General features: G+C 50.3%; 1 protein-coding gene across 2 annotated transcripts in view; it reads right to left on the bottom strand.

The window, feature by feature from the left end:
* Positions 1-18,313, bottom strand: part of Nav2 (neuron navigator 2) — a 329,324-nt gene that overhangs the window by 81,898 nt on the left and 229,113 nt on the right. The gene's annotated exons all lie outside the window — the stretch shown is intronic.

The raw sequence follows: 18,313 nt of genomic DNA on the forward strand, positions 1-18,313 counted from the left end.
CTCTGAGCCTATCCCTGCTTCTCAGCTGGGAAGTGTCGTTTCTGAACCTGATTTAAAAAGTGGCCAAATTCTAGCCAGGCAGTGGCGGTGTGCGCTCCTTTAATCCCAGCACTTGGAAGGCAGAGGCAGGTGGATCTATTTGTTTGAGGACAGCCTGGTCTACAGAGTAAGTTCCATGACAGTTAGGGCTACACAGAGAAAATGTGTCTTGAATAACCAAAAAACAAAAATTCAAATTCAAAACAAACAAACCAAAAAAAAAAAAAAAAAAACCAAAAAAACAAAAAACAAAAACTGGCTAGATTCTAATGGCTTTTTAGAAATCACAACAGTTTCACATATAACCATGTTATCAAATATGTCAAGGTCCCAAGGTTACTGTCACTTTTTAGAAGCAAAAGAAGCTGATTAAACTCTACCAGATATTAGAAAGTAGAAGAAAACTTTACTCTGGGCATTCAGTCACAAGACAGAAAATTAAGGAAATTTACCTCACACTCTCTCTCTCTCTGTGTGTGTGTGTGTGTGTGTGTGTGTATGTGTGTGTGTGTGTGTGTGATGCCCACAGGTCCCCACAGAGGACAAAAGGGGAACCAGATGCCCTGAATCTGGAGCTCTAGATAATTGTGAGCAGCCTGATGTGGGGGCTGGAAACTGAACCCAGGTCCTCTGCAAAAGCAGTTAGCGCTCTTAACCCTTAGGTCATGTGTGCAGCCTCTAGGCCCTTGTTTCTAATGAGTTCTATAGTCAAGCCACAGCAGGTAGGAAACCCAGCTACTTCCCTAGCAAAGTCAGGTGCCTCTTCTTTATTGCCCCAACCTCCCACCGAGAGATATGCCACCCCTCTTCAAACACAAGAGGGTCTTAAAGCTGTGGCGGAGCAGTTCAGTCAGTAGAGTACTCAGCACACAAGCTCTGGGTTCCCTGCTCAAGGCCACGAATGCCAGCACACAGAGGGTGGAGGCACTCTCAGCTATGTAATGAGTGTGAGGCTAGCCTGGGCTACATAAGCTCTTATCTCAAAAGCAAAAAACAAAACCACAAAACCAAAATCTGTGGCCCTGGCAAACAGAGGACCGAAACCTCTCTGTAGCCTCCTAGAGTCTGTCATGTGTTCCCAAAACCTTTAGCTCCAAGACTCTTTTTTTTTTAAAAGATCTATCTGTCTGTCTGTCTGTCTGTGTATCTATCTATCTATCTATCTATCTATCTATCTATCTATCTATCTATCTATCTATGTATCTATCTATCTATGTATCTATCTATCTATCTATCTATCTATCTATCTATCTATGTGTCTATCTATCTATCTATGTATCTATCTATCTATGTATCTATCTATCTATCTATCTATCTATCTATCTATGTATCTATCTATCTATCTATCTATCTATCTATCTATCTATCTATCTATTATATATAGTGTTCTGCCTGCATGTCTGCCTGCAGGCCAGAAGAGAGTACCAGATCTCATTACAGATGGTTGTGAGCCACCGTGTGGTTGCTGGGAATTGAACTCAGGACCTCTGGAAGAGCAGCCCTTAATTTCTGAACTCTCACTCCAGGCCCCTAATAAGACCTTTTTTTTAAAGGGTTGGGAGGAGCATTTTGGAACAAGGTCTATTTATGTGACCCTGGCTGTAAGGAACTTGCTGGCTCTGAACTTGTGGCAATCCTCCTGCCTCTGCTTCTCAGTGCTGGTGTTATAGGTGCCACCACCCACAATGACAAAGTGTTCTGACTTGGCTGGAAGCCAGTATCAGTGCAGCTGCTTCTGGGTCTTCCAGCTGTGGCCTCATTCCATGCCTTTGGGTTCTTTATCTGGAGCCCCGGGCATCTAGTCAGTTGGGTCACCTTGTATCGATTGTTAGTAAGAAAAAGGGGGAGGGAGGGCGTGAAAAGAAAGGCAGGAAAGCCGGGAAGGATGAGCACCAGTGCAGAGAAGAGATAAAAGGGCCTGTGCGGGACACGTCACACTGTCTGGTGTGTGAATATGTTGGATGTAGCCTGAGGCAGCTAGTGGGAGGCAAAAGATACTCTAGGACTCCTCAGCAAAGCCTTCAATGGAAGCCAGATGTGGTGCCTCATGCCTGTGATCCCAAAGCTTGGGAGGCCGAGGGTAAAGGAGTGCCCCACACTCGAGGCCAGCCTAGACTGCATAGTCAATTCTAAGCTAGGCTGGGCTGTAGTGTGAGGCACTGTCAACGACAAAATAGAAAACAAAACCAAGCTAGGCATGATGGCTCACATCTGTAATACTAGCACTTGGGAGATCAGGGCAGGAGGACCGCAAGTTCAAGGCTCCCTTGGGCTACATAGTAAGTTTAAGACAAGCCTGTCTCAAAACAGCAGCAACAGCAAGAATAAAACCAACCCCTCCCCACAAAAACAAAACGAAGCCCCTTGGGGTCAGCAAGCCATCAGTAGATAGGGCGATTGCTGCCAAGTCTGCCAACCTGAGTCCAATTCTAGACCCACACAGTTGAAGCAGAGACCGACTCCTACAAGCTGCCCTCTCATCTTCACATTTGAGCTGCGACACACACACACCCCCAGACACACACACAGACACACACACACCCAGACACACACACACACCCAGACACACAGACACACACACAGACACACAGACACACACACAGACACACACACAGACACACACACACACCCAGACACACACATACACACAGATTAGATAAATGTAATTTGAAAAAAGTTAAAAGCTTCATATCATGTAAGGTATAAGTAAAACATAATTCTCACTGATAACAGTAAAGAAGATGTGTAAGGCTCAGGGCTGAAGCAACCACCACTGCCAGGGAATCTGGCACGTTCTTCTAGTCTCCATGGGTGTGGCACACGTACATCCATGCAGATAAAACACTTGTCCACACAGAATAAGTGAATTTAACAAACAAATGAAAAAGATTTGTAAGATGGACGGCCTCTACCTCTCAGAACTGTTCTGGCGTGTGCCATAAGTCCACATTATAGAAAAAAGCCAGGACTGGAGAACTCAGTCATGTGATCACAAGCACACTAAGCACACGGCTGCCTTACAGGACTGAAGGCCTGCAGGTCACTCTGCCAACGGATGACACATTCAGTGGGCTAGGTCATTAACAGGACAGTTCTGAGCCCTCTGGCTGCTTCAGGGTTTCTAGGCTTGGTCCCAGCGAGACACATCCCCCCCCCCCCCCCCCGGCCTGTACTGCACTGTGCACTGGTACCTAGTGACTGCCGAGTTTAGCATACTGGCTGAGTGTTGAGTTCTTTAGGATGCATGCTGTGCAGAGAAACCATGGCAAGGGAACATTTCTACTCAAGATCTCTCTTCATAGAACTTAGCGCCCCATATGCGTGGAGGTGGCAGGAAGTTCAATTAAAAAAAAAAAAAAAAACAACAATATATTTCATTGCAAACTGGCATCTAGGTGATGAGGGTGTATTCCAGAAGGGAGACCTCATCCCAAGCTCCTTTGGCTAAGAGCATCAGCCACACAAATTCCTATGCCAAGGTCCCCAGGGTGGCAATTGAGAAAGTTAGTTCGGGAGGTCTTTCAGGGATAATGTGGAGTTAGGCTTTCCTGCACTGGCTACAGGATCTATATTTGTAAGGGTGCTGAGTGAACAGAGAGAATTTTGAGTGGTCAAATACACATTGTGCAGCTGCAGTATTATCTCCATTAAGAGAGACAAGCCCAGTGGTGTACAGGTTTAAGCATAGCATTCTGAAGGCGGAGGCAGAAAGGTGTCCGTGAGTTTGAAACCTGCCTAGTCTAAACGGCAAGCTCCAGGCCACTCAAGGCTAGGTAGTACAGGCCAGTCAGAGCTACATAGTGAGACCATTTCAAGGAAGAGAGAAGAAGGGGCTGGGCAGTGGGGCTCTGGGTGAGCTTGCCCGAGGAAGCCCTGGATAGGGTCCCTAGCTCTGCACAGAGCTGCACAACTTGTCCCAGCATTTGAGATTTGGAGGCAGGAGGATCAAGGTCATAGTCACACAGAGATTCAGGCCACATGCAACCCTGACACAGAAAACAAATCCAATCAATCGATCAATCAGTCAATCAATCAATCAATCGATCGATCGATCGATCGATCCATCGAGACTGGTCATTTATGAACTATTCAGAGTGACCCTTCCCGGCTTTCCAAGGATCCTACACTTTCACGGGCATTGTGAACATGCCCACTGCTGGATATGATAACTAGGGAAAGGGGAGGCAGGCTGGGGGTGGAGTAAAATGGCACAGTGACTAATGGCGTCTGCCACCAAGCCTGTCAATCTAAGTGCCCACACAGACATAAATAGGTGTAATAAAAATGAAATTAAGAAGAACCAAGGACAACGAAGACTAGGGGAGGGGGCTGGAGAAATGTCTGAGCAGGGGACCCGGGTTCTATCCACAACACCCGCATGGCAGCTCACAATCATCTGTAATTCTGGGTGATCCAACACACTCACCTGGCTCACTCAGGCACCCGCATGCATGGGGTTCACATATATACAGGAAAGCAATATATCTGATCACCTGGGCCAGCCCCTAGGAGGCTGTGACTTAAGCCAAGAGATAGGGGACTCAGGTTCGCCTTGTACTGGCTCAGAGTCAGCCATCATACCCTGAGGTACACTACAGAAGGAGAGAGAGGACACTGGGAATAGAGCTCTCATCCTAGACTGTCACCATGCTGACTGGCCAAGTCACCTTCTGAATGTGGCTGTGAAATCATGTGCCCACACAGCCCTCTGAGGCTCCTCCAGGCATGATGTTTACCCCTGGATCTTCTACTGAAATCCTTCTCAGAAGCAATTCATTTCTCTGAGGAGCTGACTCTCAAGCCATTAATCCTCTGCTGGAGACAGGACAGCCCCCCCCAAACTCATACTTTCTAAGTGCCAGCCACTCATCCAACACTGTCAGTATCCAGCCACGTGGAACCTTCTGCAACCATGAGGTTAGAGGCTCTTTATGGAGAGAACCTGCTCCTGCCTTAGCCTTGGCATTTCATTATTTCCCTTCCAAGTTTATAGGAAGCTATAAAATTGGTTCACAAAACCTTCTACAGTCTCCAAACCACAATCTTGTCTAGTTCAAAAGAAGGAGGGGGGAGGAAGGTCTGGCTAAGAGCCCAATTCATTCTAGGTATTTGTCTAGCAGGAAGGCCATCTGAAAAGTTACAGGCTGGTTAGGAATTAAACTTCACCTGGCCATTAGTCTCCAAGAGAAAGCCTGTTTTGAGTAGGGGAAGAAAAGAAAACAAGATTCCTTCCAGCACACAATTAAGAGCTTACCAACTTTTCCCTCGTACTGAAAAACCCAAACTGTGGGTCTTGAAGCTTTGGTTCCAGCACTCAGGAGGCAGAGGCAGGTGGAGGGTCTCTGTGAGTTTAAGGCCAGTAAGTTCCAGGATAGCCAATGCTATGGAGAGAGACCATGCCTCAAAAGAAAAGAAATAGAGAAGAAAATCCAAACTATATGCACCAAGTGATATTAACGTTGGGTACCAGGTAAGAATGAACTCATTCTTACCTAGACGATCTTATCACCTGCTCCCCCACTCACAGGTGAGCTGTCACTCAAAAAGGGTACAGAAGCTGTTGAAGACACACAGATATAACCTGCTAAGGCCCCAATCCAACACAGGGGCCTGGAGATGGGGTTAAAAGCACTTGAGTTCTTTGTGTGTGTGTGTGTGTGTGTGTGTGTGTGTGTGTGTGTGTGTGCTTTTTTTGAGACAGGTTTCTCTGTGGCTTTGGAGGCTGTCCTGGGACTAGCTCTTGTGGTCTCGAACTCACAGAGATCCGCCTGCCTCTGCCTTCCGAGTGCTGGGATTAAAGTCATGTGCCACCACCGCCTAGCAAGCATTTGAGTTCTTGGGAACGGCCCAGGTTCAATTCCTAGCACTGCTGTGGTGACTTTCAACTCTCTGTAACCCCAGTTCTAGATGACCGAGTGCCATCTCCGGACCCCTGTGAGCAGTAGGTATGCAAGGTCATGCATGCGGACAAAACAATCATACACATAAAATAAAACTTAAAAATCTTCAAAGGAAAAAGGGACTAACGTTCTCAATCGCTGAGTGTTGGCCACGGCTCCCCTTAACTTTTACTGCCCCATTTAATCATTACTCCCCAGTTTATCTGAAGCCACGCTGATGGTACACTCTAGGTTGGCCAGCTTTAGTCACTCCTGAGTGTTTGCACCCACTTTGCACTTGGCACACTTTGCACGTGGCACCGGCCTCACCCTGCCCTTCACTCGTGGAGTGAGACAGTAAGTTGAATCCACAGCTCCCCTCCTTCTCCTTCTCTCCCTGCCTAGAAGACTAGGTGACACTGCGAGTGGGTGATGTCACAGCAGAGTCTCATTCTGTACTCTGATTTGGGCTTAGAGAGCAAGAGAAATAAAAACTGTCATTCAAGTTGCAGAAAAATGCAAACAGTTAACATTGAGAATCCAGCTGTGACAGCCGAGTGGACGGAGACAGAGGCTCCGTTCTTCAGCCAACCTCCTTCCAAACATGGAACCAGGGACAATGCAGAGTGTGAATGGCTCGGGGCAGCCCTGTCACCAACAGTCAGGACATGCCCTACAGATTCCAGGGCACCATGGCACCAGTGTCGGAACTGTAAGGAAAATATAGAATGCAGGCTTTATAGATGGCCCACACTAGTGTGCACACGTCTAGCTCCAACAATGGCCTTGGCATTGTTGTTTAAGAACAACAGGGCTGAAACACCCACCCAGAGCACACCCTAGTTGGAAAGAGATAATCGAAGGGTGGCTCCTCACTGAATGGAGAACTATATGGTTATTAAAAACAACACTAACCAATTCTGATAAGATATACTTCTGCAGTAGCCTTGTGGTATCTGCTGACAAGTAAGTTATAAAACACCTCTCATTTCCTCTGGGTTAATAAAATGGTAGTTGAATTTGAGGACTGCAGAGCCATACTCCCCAGGTTCAAGCCCCCGGATTTGCTGCTGTTAAGATGGCTGATTAGGCCAAGCTATGCAGGGAGATCCATCTCAGCAGCATCAACTGAACCACAGGGGTTGGTGGGGGTGGGGTGGCGTGGAATCTTACTTTTAGAGATGAAATAAAGCCACCATGCATGCCAAGAGCTGAGACAGTGCAAGGCTCACGGTGCATGCTGGAGAAAGGCTGCAGCCCTCGGGAGGTAGAAGCAGGAGTTCAAGGCCATCCTCAGCTGTGCAGGGAGCTGAGTCCAGCCTAGAGACTAAACTAGTGGCCCTGTCTCAGAGACAATGAATAACAAAATTTGTTATTTAAAAAAAAAAATAGGCTACAGGGAGCCCGCAAGATGGCTCAGCAGGTGAAGGTGCTTGCTGCCAAGTTTGAGGACCTGAGTTTGACTCCTGGTACCCACAAGGTTGAAAGAGCTGTCCCCTGACCTCCACCATGTCCCTACCCCCACACCAAGATAAGTAAGTAAATGATACCCAGCATTCCCCTTGCCCCTAAGAAAAGATGCTCATCACAGTAGATATTTAAAAACTGGAGCAAGTGTGTGGGATTTCCTGGTCTTTCCTGGTTTGCATCAAGTTCTTTAGTGGAGATCCCCAGGCAGGGTGAGCGCCCAGAGATGGGAGAGCCTGATTTCTTTAGCAGCAGCAGCAGCAACAATCCACTCAGTCTGAAATGTCAGGAAGCTGAGCGGATTAAGGGTATTACAGTCGCTATTCATAAAGGTGTTTTGTTAGAACTTTCAAATAGCAAGCTGGTGAAATAAGCCTCACACAGCCTTAAATGAAAGCCTGTTACAGTACTTAACATTTCCCAGAGAAGGAAAAAGACCTCCAGGTATTAATTTACCTAGAGCAGCTGCCTGGAAGACACTGTAGCGGTCCCATTTAGCCAGGGCTGTAAAGCCGGTCACCAGTCACAGAACTAGGCAGCCTGGACCCAGAGGCCCCGGGTGGAGTGGCGGGACTTCAGGACTGAAGACACCGAGCCTGACTGAAACCAGGCAGCTGCTGGCAAGGCCTGTGCGGCTTCAGCCCATGGGCCTAAGCATTTTTAAATGTTAAGGTTTCATCTAGAGACCTAGACAGGCACAGGAGAGGCTCTGTTATGCTTTGGATGTGCAATGCTCACCGTGAGAGCACGTGTTTGAATGGCTGGGTCCTGGCTGGCAATGCCGTTTACACAGGGGTGGCCGTTTACATGGGGTGGCCGAGGAACCTCTAGGAAGTGGAACCTCAATGGAAGGAGCAGTCACTGGGGTTTATAGCCCAGCCCTACTTCCCATCCCTCCCTCCCACCCCACCCCACCCCACCCCTCCCACCCCCGGTTCTAGGTCATCTAAGGTGTGAGCAGGCAGCCTTATGCCCCTGCAGCCACAGCCACAGGCCAATTCCACTACTTAGGGGCAGCCCGTCTCCAGGCCTTCCTTCTTTGTCCCCTCAAACAGCAAGCCAGAGTAAGACCTTAAATCTTCGCAGAAGGAGTCCCTTGTCTTCCCACTGCTCCTTCTGAAACCACAGAATGAATGGTAACTGATGTTTTCCCAGTTGGGACAGCACAGGGACAGTCTTTCCCAGGGCAAAGGGGAGGGGCGCAGGCAGACAACAGGAGGAGCCGCCCAGTGGAGGTGTGCGTGACGAGTGACAGACCTTTAGAGGATGATACTGTTGGCATACTGTTGGCGCTTTGATGATGAAGACAGGTTCATCAAGGGCCCCAGGAGATGAGGTAAGGGAGGGGAGGACTCTGCCTAGAGGTGAGAGGCAGGGACTTGAGGAATTGACTTGGGAGGCAGTATGGTGAGAAGGAACCAGATCTCACCCAGTCACTGAGACCAAAACTTGCACCTGAGCACCACCAGGAGCTCAGGGCACAAGGCTCCTCTTCTGGATAATCCCTGGCTACCAGGAAAGCTAGCACAAGTCTATTTCCCACCATTGGACAGGGTAGGCATCGTAAGAAAGGCAAGTGGCTAGAGCAATCTCACTCTTGTTATGGGACAGCAAGACGGCTCTGCGCTAAGGGTGCCTGCCACCAAGCTGGGGACCTGAGTGGGTTCTGTGGGACCTACGTGGTGGAAGAGAAGAACTAACTTTGCATGTTGCTCTCTGACCTCCATGTGCGTGTGTGCACACACACGTAATTTAATTAAAAAAAAAAAAAAAAGCAGTTGATCCAGTACTCGGTATAGAAGCAAGCAGGCCTCTGTAAGTTCAAGGCCAGCCTGGTCTATAGAGTGAATGAACCTCATGACAGCTAGGGCTATATAGAAAGATGCTGTCTCAAAAACAAAACAAACTTTTATAAAGCAGTAAAAAACAAAACAAAACAAAAACAAACAAACAAATAAACAAAAAACCCACATCCTTTCCACTCCATTAAATCGCTTTAAGGGAATAAAAATGCTTCCAGAATCATCCGGTTGAAAAATATTTGTAATATGCCAAAAAAGCCTATCGTGTGCAGGCACACACCATTCTGTACAAAAGGTTTATCCAGCAAAACAACCAGGGGACAGAAGAGAGATCTGAGAACTTGAGTTTCCAGCGGCCAAGGGGATCAAAGACACAGTACGTGCAACTAAATTTAGTCTTCCCCCACTGCCAAGGTCTGAGGTGTGTTGCCTGGACAATGCCCGGCTGACAGGGATCATCATGAGGGACAGTGTTGCTGCTTATGTCCCTAAAGTTTTCTGCCAGCTGCCATGGACTAGAGAGGCTGTGGGAAGTTTCCAGACCTCAAGAAGTTGCAGAGGAAAATCAAGGATATTCACCTTGAATCCAGAAAAAGAGAAAAGACAAGGAGGCAAATGAAGACAGATCGGTGCGCACCCTCTGAGTGGTTAAAACACACGGGCTGTGTGTCCTGAAACACGGGGTTCTGTCCATCCACAGCGATGCATGAACTGTAAAGGATAACCTTCGCTCACACCTTGACAGAATTTAGGATCACTGTGAAACGCACCTCTGGCTGTGTCCATAAGGGTGTGCCCAGCTGGGGCGGGAAGACAAACTCCGAATATTGGTGATACTGCGGCCAGGGGTTAGGGAGTCCTCCACTGAGAGAGAGGGAGAGAGAGGGAGGGAAGGGAGGGAGGGCCAGCTAAGAAGTAACTTTCCTCCCTCCCTCCCTCTCTCTCTCTGCTTCTTGACTGTAGATAAATGTAACTACTACCCTGCCACCACAGCAGACTACTGTACTCTTGAACTGAGTCAAAGTAAGGCCTTCCTTAAGGTACTTTTGGCACATCAATGCGAAAAGTCAGTAACACGCGCACTAAATTGTCATTGCTCTCTCTTCCCACATATGAAAACATTCTTCCAAGCCCCAGACAACACCAGAGAGCCCAGCAGCACAACGGTGAGGAGCCAGAGAAAGGAGGAGCTGACTTCAGAGCAGCTTTTGTCGTGTCTCCCCCCCCACCCCCTCCCGCCCCATCCCCCCCCCCCCCAGTCAGCATAGTGGTGGCCTTGGTGGTGGCGGCTGGCTGTGGCTCCTGCACAGTCCTATTAGCTCACACATCAGGCGAGGTACCTGCCCTGCCTTTCAAAGGAGAGAGACCTAAGTGTTTTAAGGACTGGCTTTTGTCACCCAGCCAACCTGTCACACCTATCTTCTGGTGCCTTGGGCGCATGGCACATGCTGCTGGCTAAATTTAAACTCTCTAGAGCCGTTTCTGACTTGACATTTCTCTCACTCTAAGGAGGAGCAGGCCTGCTTCTTTGGTGAAAATAACATAGCCCCGCCCCCTCCAGTCAGTGCAGACAGATGGAGCCATGGGGTGGGGGGGGAGGGGGGGAGTCAGAAATGGCTCATGGTTTCTCCTGTGCCTCCAGAAATGTTCCCACCCCATGCCCTGCACAACAGGGATGCACCATCACGTTCCTTAATGGCCTGATTCTTCTGTTTCTGTAACAGCACAGCGCAAGGAAGGGAGCCTGTACACTGACTCACTGTAGGCTCTTCATCTCCGCTTTCTGAGACACGAAAAGGAATCATCATTGGAGCAGGGGTTCGGATCCCGGCTCCACCTCCAACAGCATACACATCGTTTAGCCTCTTTCAACAGTGACCACCCTCATCTTTAAAACGAGCTGTGACTTGGTAAAGTGGCAGGGCAATACTATACAGACCGTGCAGGCTAGTTTTATGTTAACTTGACACAAGCTGGAGTTAGCTGAGAAAATGCCTCCATAAGTTCCATCTGTACGGCATCTTCTTAGTGACTGATGGGGAGGGCCCAGCCCATTGCAGTTAGTGCCACCCCTGGGCTGGTGGTCCTGGGTTCTAAAAGGAAGCAGCTGAACAAGCCATGGGAACAAGCCAGTAAGCAGCTCCCTCCATGGCCTCTCATCAGCTCCTGACTCCAGGTTCCTGGCCTGCTAGAATTCCTTTGGTGATGAATTGTGATGTGAGAGTCGAAGCTGAATAAACCCTTTTGGCCTTGGTGTTTCGTCACAGCCTTGGTGTTTCTGGTGTTTCCTCACAGCAATAGGAACACTAACTAAGACGCAGGCCTTCCCTGCAGCAGCCAGTACCAGGGTAACAGCTGCTCATGGTATCACTATGTTGCTACAGTTTCTCAGCTGTCTGACTTCAGACTCCATTTAATTGTTAAAGTGAACACTAAAGGTTGTATTGACTCCGCAAGAGTCTGGCAAGATCAAAGAATGGTCTGGACTCAGCACAACTGCTGGGCTGTGTGAGCCGACTGACCTGGAATCACAGGGCGGTTATCCCTCAGGCTCCGGTATTTAATGTGTTAAGGTAGACCGAGGGGTCCGCTCCTCCCAGCCAGCTTGTTGTCTAGCTAGAATAAATCAAGAGACACTTCCACCTCCCCTGCCTGGGAGCTGAAGCTTGCTTCCTAGTGGTAACTACCCCGTGCTGGGATTGGCACAGGAAAACCGGACCCACTGGGACCACAATGCACTGCTGCTCCAAGTCACTTGACTGCTGTACATCGATCGGTACACGCGTGTTTACGTGTGTACACAGCACACATGCATGGAGGTACACATACACAGATGTGTGGAGGCAAGAGGTTGGTAGCAAGTGTCTGCCTCTGCTTTGCTTCACCTAAACTTTTGAGACAGCAGCGTGTTGTTTCACTGAACTGGAGCTCACAGATCCAGTTAGACATGCTGACCAGGGCACCCCAGGACCTTCCTCCTGTCTCTGATTCCCCAGGGCCAGGGTTACAGGCACGCATGCTGGTCCCGGCTTTTTTTTTATATGGGAGCTGGAGGTTGGAACTTGGGTCCTGATACTTGTACATCGAGACACTTAACCGACTTAGCCATCTCCCACACCCCAAGGCTTTGCCCGTAAGTGTGCCACCCTGGGTTCAAAGCCATACATCAAATGAAGGGTTAGGGGAAAGGCAGGCAAGAGGAAACCTACCTTGTGGGAATTTATGAGGACAGCCAGGCTGAGCCTCTCTTGGAATGGAACTCTGTAAGAAGGAGCAGTGACCTGGCCAGAGGGGACATCAGAGTGATGACATTGGAGCCTCTAGCTCTGTGCTTCACTGGCAATAGGTGGCCCGGCTCTACATGCAAGTATGATTCCACTCTGTCCAGAGTCTATGGGTACTGCCAGGCTCACGGGGGTGTGGCTAGCTCCGTGACACTATGGCATCAGGGAAAATGGAAGCCAGAGAAGGCTGGCTTACACTAGGACCTCCCCCTCCCCCCCCGGGGGGGGGGCTCTAAAACTCAGGATTCCTCCCTTCTTAACTTGGGCAGGTTTTCCCTTTGGCTTTTCAGATCTGTCTGAGAAGCCATAAAAAGAAACGGCAAGCCTTATGCCTGAATATGGAGGGGGCTTAGGCAGTAGCGTAGCAATTGCCATTGGAAGCAGGAGATTCTGGGTGTTTCCCTGTAAGGCCTCTGGAGTTTAAGGAGTCCCAGAAATTGAACACAGTTTCTTAAGGGCCCCAGGGCTCACCAACAAGCAAGGCTGAGGTTCTTTTCTGTAACTCCAGCTTCCCATGAGTTCTCTGTACTCTCCAGTAGTAACTAGACACGAGTAACCAAACTGTAACAAGAACTTGTAAATGCAGCGAGCGACTGGCTAAGGGAGAGGAGCCCTGTATTCAAGTTACTTGGGGCAGGCAGCTAGCGACGGTGGCGGCCTCTGCTCTCATGCTGGACTGTCAAGAGGCAGAGGGAATCGGGCAGGCACAGAACGCACGCGAACAGCATTTTGTTGAGCTATCTCTCCGTGACTGATGTCGCTTCTTACACCTGCTTTCTGTGACTCCAGATTCGTAACCTAGCCTCTCCAAGTCAGCTGGATCACCTAAGGGGTGTTAGTGGGCGCAGTCCTTCCTTCAGAGATGGGTGTACAGATGGATGCTGAGCTCACCTCAATCCAGGCCACCGATTACCAGCTGTAGTTCCTAGTCGCCCAACACAGGCAGGCAGGAAGGACCGTTTTTTTCCCTCCACCTTGTCCAACCTCAGGTCACACTCCCCCCCCCCACACCCAGTTTCTCCCACAGTGGCCTCCTGGGCTCCAATTGGAGTGTGTGTTGCTTAGCATAGAAAGCATCTCTCCAGCCCAGTTGCTGGGAGAGTCACTTCCCTCTTGGCTTCACAGACCACTTACTTTGAGAGCTATCTCTCCGTGTTTGTTTAGTGTTTAATCATTAGGAGGTGGAGGTTCTAATACCGGGGGAGGTGGGGCCCAGGGCATCTGCAAATAAGTCAGCTATTTGCTGCTGTCTGTCAAGGTTCTGCTTTTGGAAGCCTTCTCTCCTGAGACACGGGGCTGACCTATGATGTAATGGACTCCCAGATGCTAAGGGAGCTTATTCTCCAAGGACACCACGGAGGTGAGGTGTGGGGAGAACATTGGTTCCGGGAGATGAACTGTCAGCCATCCGAGACACGATTGCCTCTTCCCAGAGCAGAGCTCCCAGGACGGGATCTAGTCTTTTCCTCAAGGCCTCCCCCACTCACCCTGAACACCTCCCCGCCCCCACACCCGCCTGCTTGACATGTTTCCAAAGGTCTGACCCAGCTTTTTCAGGGACACTCCATCCCACTGTCCAGCCACGTGATCTGGAAAAGTGACTAACCTGAGTGCCTAGGCCCTTCCCTTGGCAGCTCCCAATCAGGGAGAAGGTGCTGGTATCCCAGAAGACAGCTCCCTCCAGTCCACCCTCTGTGTCCCCGTATCCCCAGGACAGTACCTCACATGCATGGTGATCCCTGGCGTTTGCCAGTCCTGCTGAGGTGGGGCCGTGGACTGAATAGCTCATGCTGAAGTCTAACCCCAACATGGCAGTATTTGCAGGTAGCAGCTGTCTTTGGGATGTGAGGGCAAAGCCCTTACACGTGGGATTAGCAGCCTGTCAAAGGGTTCTACATTCCCTTGTTGCTATTAGAGAGGATGGAGAAGGGTCCCTGCCAGAGCCTCTCAGCGGGCTCCAGCCTGGGCCCTCTGGCTTTTGGAAACGAGAGAGCAAATGTCTGATGTTTCTGAGTCTACAGTTAGCATGTATCTCTTAGGATAGGTGGCACAGCCACACCCCCAGGTCACCTCAGCCAGCCTGCTAAGTGTCAGAGCCTTTATAGTATTAGGTCCTGGGAACCCAATGACAAGTAAAATACTCTTAGTCTCTAAGACCAGCATTACGAAAATAGAAAACAATTCACGATTAGGATGGAAGTGTAAGGACCACACAGGCCCCTCTGTGAGCATGACAGGACTCTGAAGGGCTGTGTGTACGGGTCTAAGTACATACGTGCTAGCCTGGCTCAGAGCAAGAGCCCAAGCCAGAGGAAGTACCGTGATGCAGCTGCAGCCTACAAAGCCATCGGAAGGAAGCGCTTGGTGCCCCAGGTCGAGAAGTGGACAGGGCCCAGGAGAGGTGGCAGGGCCAGCCCGGGAGGGCTGTTATGCAATCTGTGACGCGGTGCCCCAAAGGCTTTTTAATAGGTCAGATCTTCGTCTGAAGGTCACAGACTGTGCTGGGGTGACTAATGCCCAGTAACAGGGCTGGCACTAAGGGCAGCCAAGGAACAACAACAGAGGTGCCTGCTGCAAACTGTGTGCCAGCTCTGATTTGGGGGACACCAGAGAGGCCAAGCCATTAGCAAGCTTGACGACTCAAGGAGGCCTCCCTCCCAGATTCAAGCCGGCCTGCCCACAGGAGCCCCTCAGCTTGCAGACTCTGTTTACCTACCACCCTTTTATTCCAGATCATTAAGACTTCAGCCCTCTGGAGGCTTCCTGGGGGCCTTTGTTTAAAATGAGAAGCCAACTACATTTAATTACTTCAGCCAGACACCATGCCTCCCTCCCCCAACCGCCCTCCGCTTGTCTCGAAACATAATCAGGGCCTGTTCGGAGGCCCTCCTCAAATTATGGTTCTGATCTTTTGCTTCAGAGAGAGAGAGAGAGAGAGAGAGAGAGAGAGAGAGAGAGAGAGAGAGAGAGAGAGAACTGGGAGTCTACAGGGCCGTAAACCCTTTCAAGTTCTGTTTCAAGACCCCTGCCGGGGATCTTAGCAGGCTTGCGCCTCAGATGTTGCCGGGGGGGGGGGGGGGGGGGGGGGGGAGTAGGGGGGGAGTTAGAGAGGACCTCCTGCCAGTTGGTGCACTCCAGCTATTGCTAGTTACCCCCAGGGGTCCCAGGCCCTCTACCCGCCTCCAGGCTCTGACAAGGACGAGAAAGCAGCAGGTGGTCAAGAGCTGAATGAGACACCCCCCCCCCCCCCGCAAGAGAACCACAAGTTAAGGAGAGGGCAGACAGTGACCGCAGGGCTGGGCCTAGGGTTTGCAGGACCCATTTTAAAACCCAGCTTTCCAAAGCACCCACTTTGGTCTCTTTTGCTGCGAACTCAGCATTCCAACTTATTGCCAAATGGCAAAGGCCGCCATGCGTTCTAACCTATCTCTGAACGGCACTGGCTGACAGGCTTTCTAACCCATCACCCAATGGCAGTGACTGCCAGGCTGTCCAATCCATTACCAAACAGCACTGGGCAGCAGGCATTCTAATCTATCACCAAATGGCACTGGCTACTAAGGATGGAGGGTGCTGCACTCACTTGTACTGGCCTGGTCTCCCATTGCCTTTCCGGCTTCCCAGCGAGGAAAACACAGTTGAACACACTTGGACTCAGGATAGCTAACTGGCCTGGCCTCCAGATGTAGCCGGAAGTCTGAGGTATGTTACAATGGCTTCTGGGTGGAGAATGCACAACTAAGCCTAGAGTAGGATAGGGGCCATGAGTTGAAATGGTAGTAAGCTGTGTCTGTGGTCACTTGGTCTCCCAAGAGGAACCTTCTAGACATTCATCTACTGAAGGTAGGTTAAGGTCCCGGCTGCAGGAGGAGTACTTGAGGACTGAGTGGTGTGGTGTGCCACAAGATGCAGAGCCAGGGTTGATTCGGGCAGTCCCTGGAGTGGTGCATGCCTTGGGGATGTCTATTCTGTGGGCAACAGCTCAACCCCGCTGGTTTCCCTGGCTGTTCCGGCGGGTGTGGGCCTGTGTCATGCTGGCTATTTAAATGTTCCGCACAGTGTGCGTCTCTTTGATGGTTTGAACGAGAAATGTCCCCGTCGTCTTGGGCACGGGAACACCTGTTCTCCTCTGGCTGGTGCTGTTGGGGGAGGGTTAGAAGATGCAGGCTTTGTTTGAGGAAGTGTGTCACTAGGGGCTGGCCTCTGAGAACTTAAAGCCCCCCATCACTTCCAGTTCACCGTCTTTGCTTTGAGATCCGCAGTTCAAACTAGGAGCCCTCAGCCTCCCCACCGCGGTCCCCCTGGAACCACGGGTGCTTCTGGCTGTTTCATCCCAGCAACTAATACATGCTCGGTCACCAGTCATCCACGCTTTCATTCAGTCATTCGCCCTTCATGGTCTAAATAAAAGGAGCAAACCTCTGAAAGGCGGGCACTGTCCTAGGAGAGGGGATTGGCCCATAAGCAAAATTCACCTGCTTTGTTTTACTGATGCTCGCACTAGTGGGTAAGAACGCACGTACGAAAGCAAAAGGTGTGGCCAGGCCATAATGTCCGCGCTCAGAGGCCGAGGCAGGGGATTGCTGCGTTCAAGGCCAGCTGGAGCCACACTGGAGACCTTGTCTCAAAATTAAAACGAGCAGAAGAAAGGTAGGGAACAATGAGCTTGGAGATGAAAGACACACTTTGTAGCGGAGGCCCGTGAGGGGTTAGGCACAGCCACCAGGAAACGACCTGTGACTTAAGACAGGAAGAGGAGGAGGAGGAGAATGGGGCATGGGAGGCCTACTCTAGACAGCAGGGTTGGCAGTACAGAGGGTGATGGATGAGTGTGTTCAAGAGGGGCTGGAGGAAGGCATGGCTCCAGGCTGGAGAGGCGGCAGCACACACCCCGTAGGGGCTGCCTTGTGTTCGGTGTGTAGTAGCAAGCCCCACAGCAGCAAAGCTTCAGGAAGGGCACAGGCGTGTGTTAGGTGGGTTACAGTGGTAGCTGGGAAAAGAACCAGTAACCAGCAAGAGCTCAGAGGTGAGAAACCGGTGTCCTATGCTGCTGCAAGGAGCATGGGGGCGGGGGACAAGGATTTACAGGTCACATTTACAGAATGTGACAAGACTTGCCTTGGCCTAGACGGAAAACACGGGGAAGGAAAAAGGAAACTGAGTAACCTCACCCATGGTCTAATTAATATGCATTCACTCACTAAACACACAGACAGTGCCTGTTACCCTGAGACTACAGGCTCAGTGACAGCCAACGCAGCTAACAAGGACAGCATCCAGCTTCCTCCCATTGAAAAGCCCAGCCAGAGCCAGTGCTAACCCAGTTTGCCTCTCTGTAGCCAAAGCTGGCATCCTAAAGCATAGAAGTGCCTCCAGAGCAATGAGCTAGCTGTGGGGATCCTCGATGGTTCTGTTAGGCTTGGGGTCTAGGAGGCGGCATCGCAGGGCAGACAGGATCTGAGTTTGTAAGGATTCCTCGCATAGAGGCAGCCAGGAAGTTAGTCTTCACTGTTAGGGGAAAGGAAGGGGGGTGGGGAGAGGGAGAGAGGGTGGAGGGAGGAGAGAGAGAACAACCCAGCTAGAGCAAGCTCTAGATCTGTGAGCACTCAAAGGGAGCATGAGACCCATTGGGTGCATCCAATAAAAGTCGATACTACTGCGTAGACTCCTACGCAGATGACAATACTTCTCAGCGGCTCATGTTCTCCAGGGTTTCAACCACTGTGTGGCCATGCATGATCCACGCCCAGACAACTCAAATAAATAGAAGGGAATGCTTCTTTCTCAGAGTTACTGTGACACTGAAGAATCCCAAGGGCGGGGCGGTGACTCCTTTTGCCCT

This window comes from Phodopus roborovskii, unplaced genomic scaffold (genome assembly GCF_943737965.1).
Source record: "Phodopus roborovskii unplaced genomic scaffold, PHOROB, whole genome shotgun sequence".
Taxonomy (NCBI): domain Eukaryota; kingdom Metazoa; phylum Chordata; class Mammalia; order Rodentia; family Cricetidae; genus Phodopus; species Phodopus roborovskii.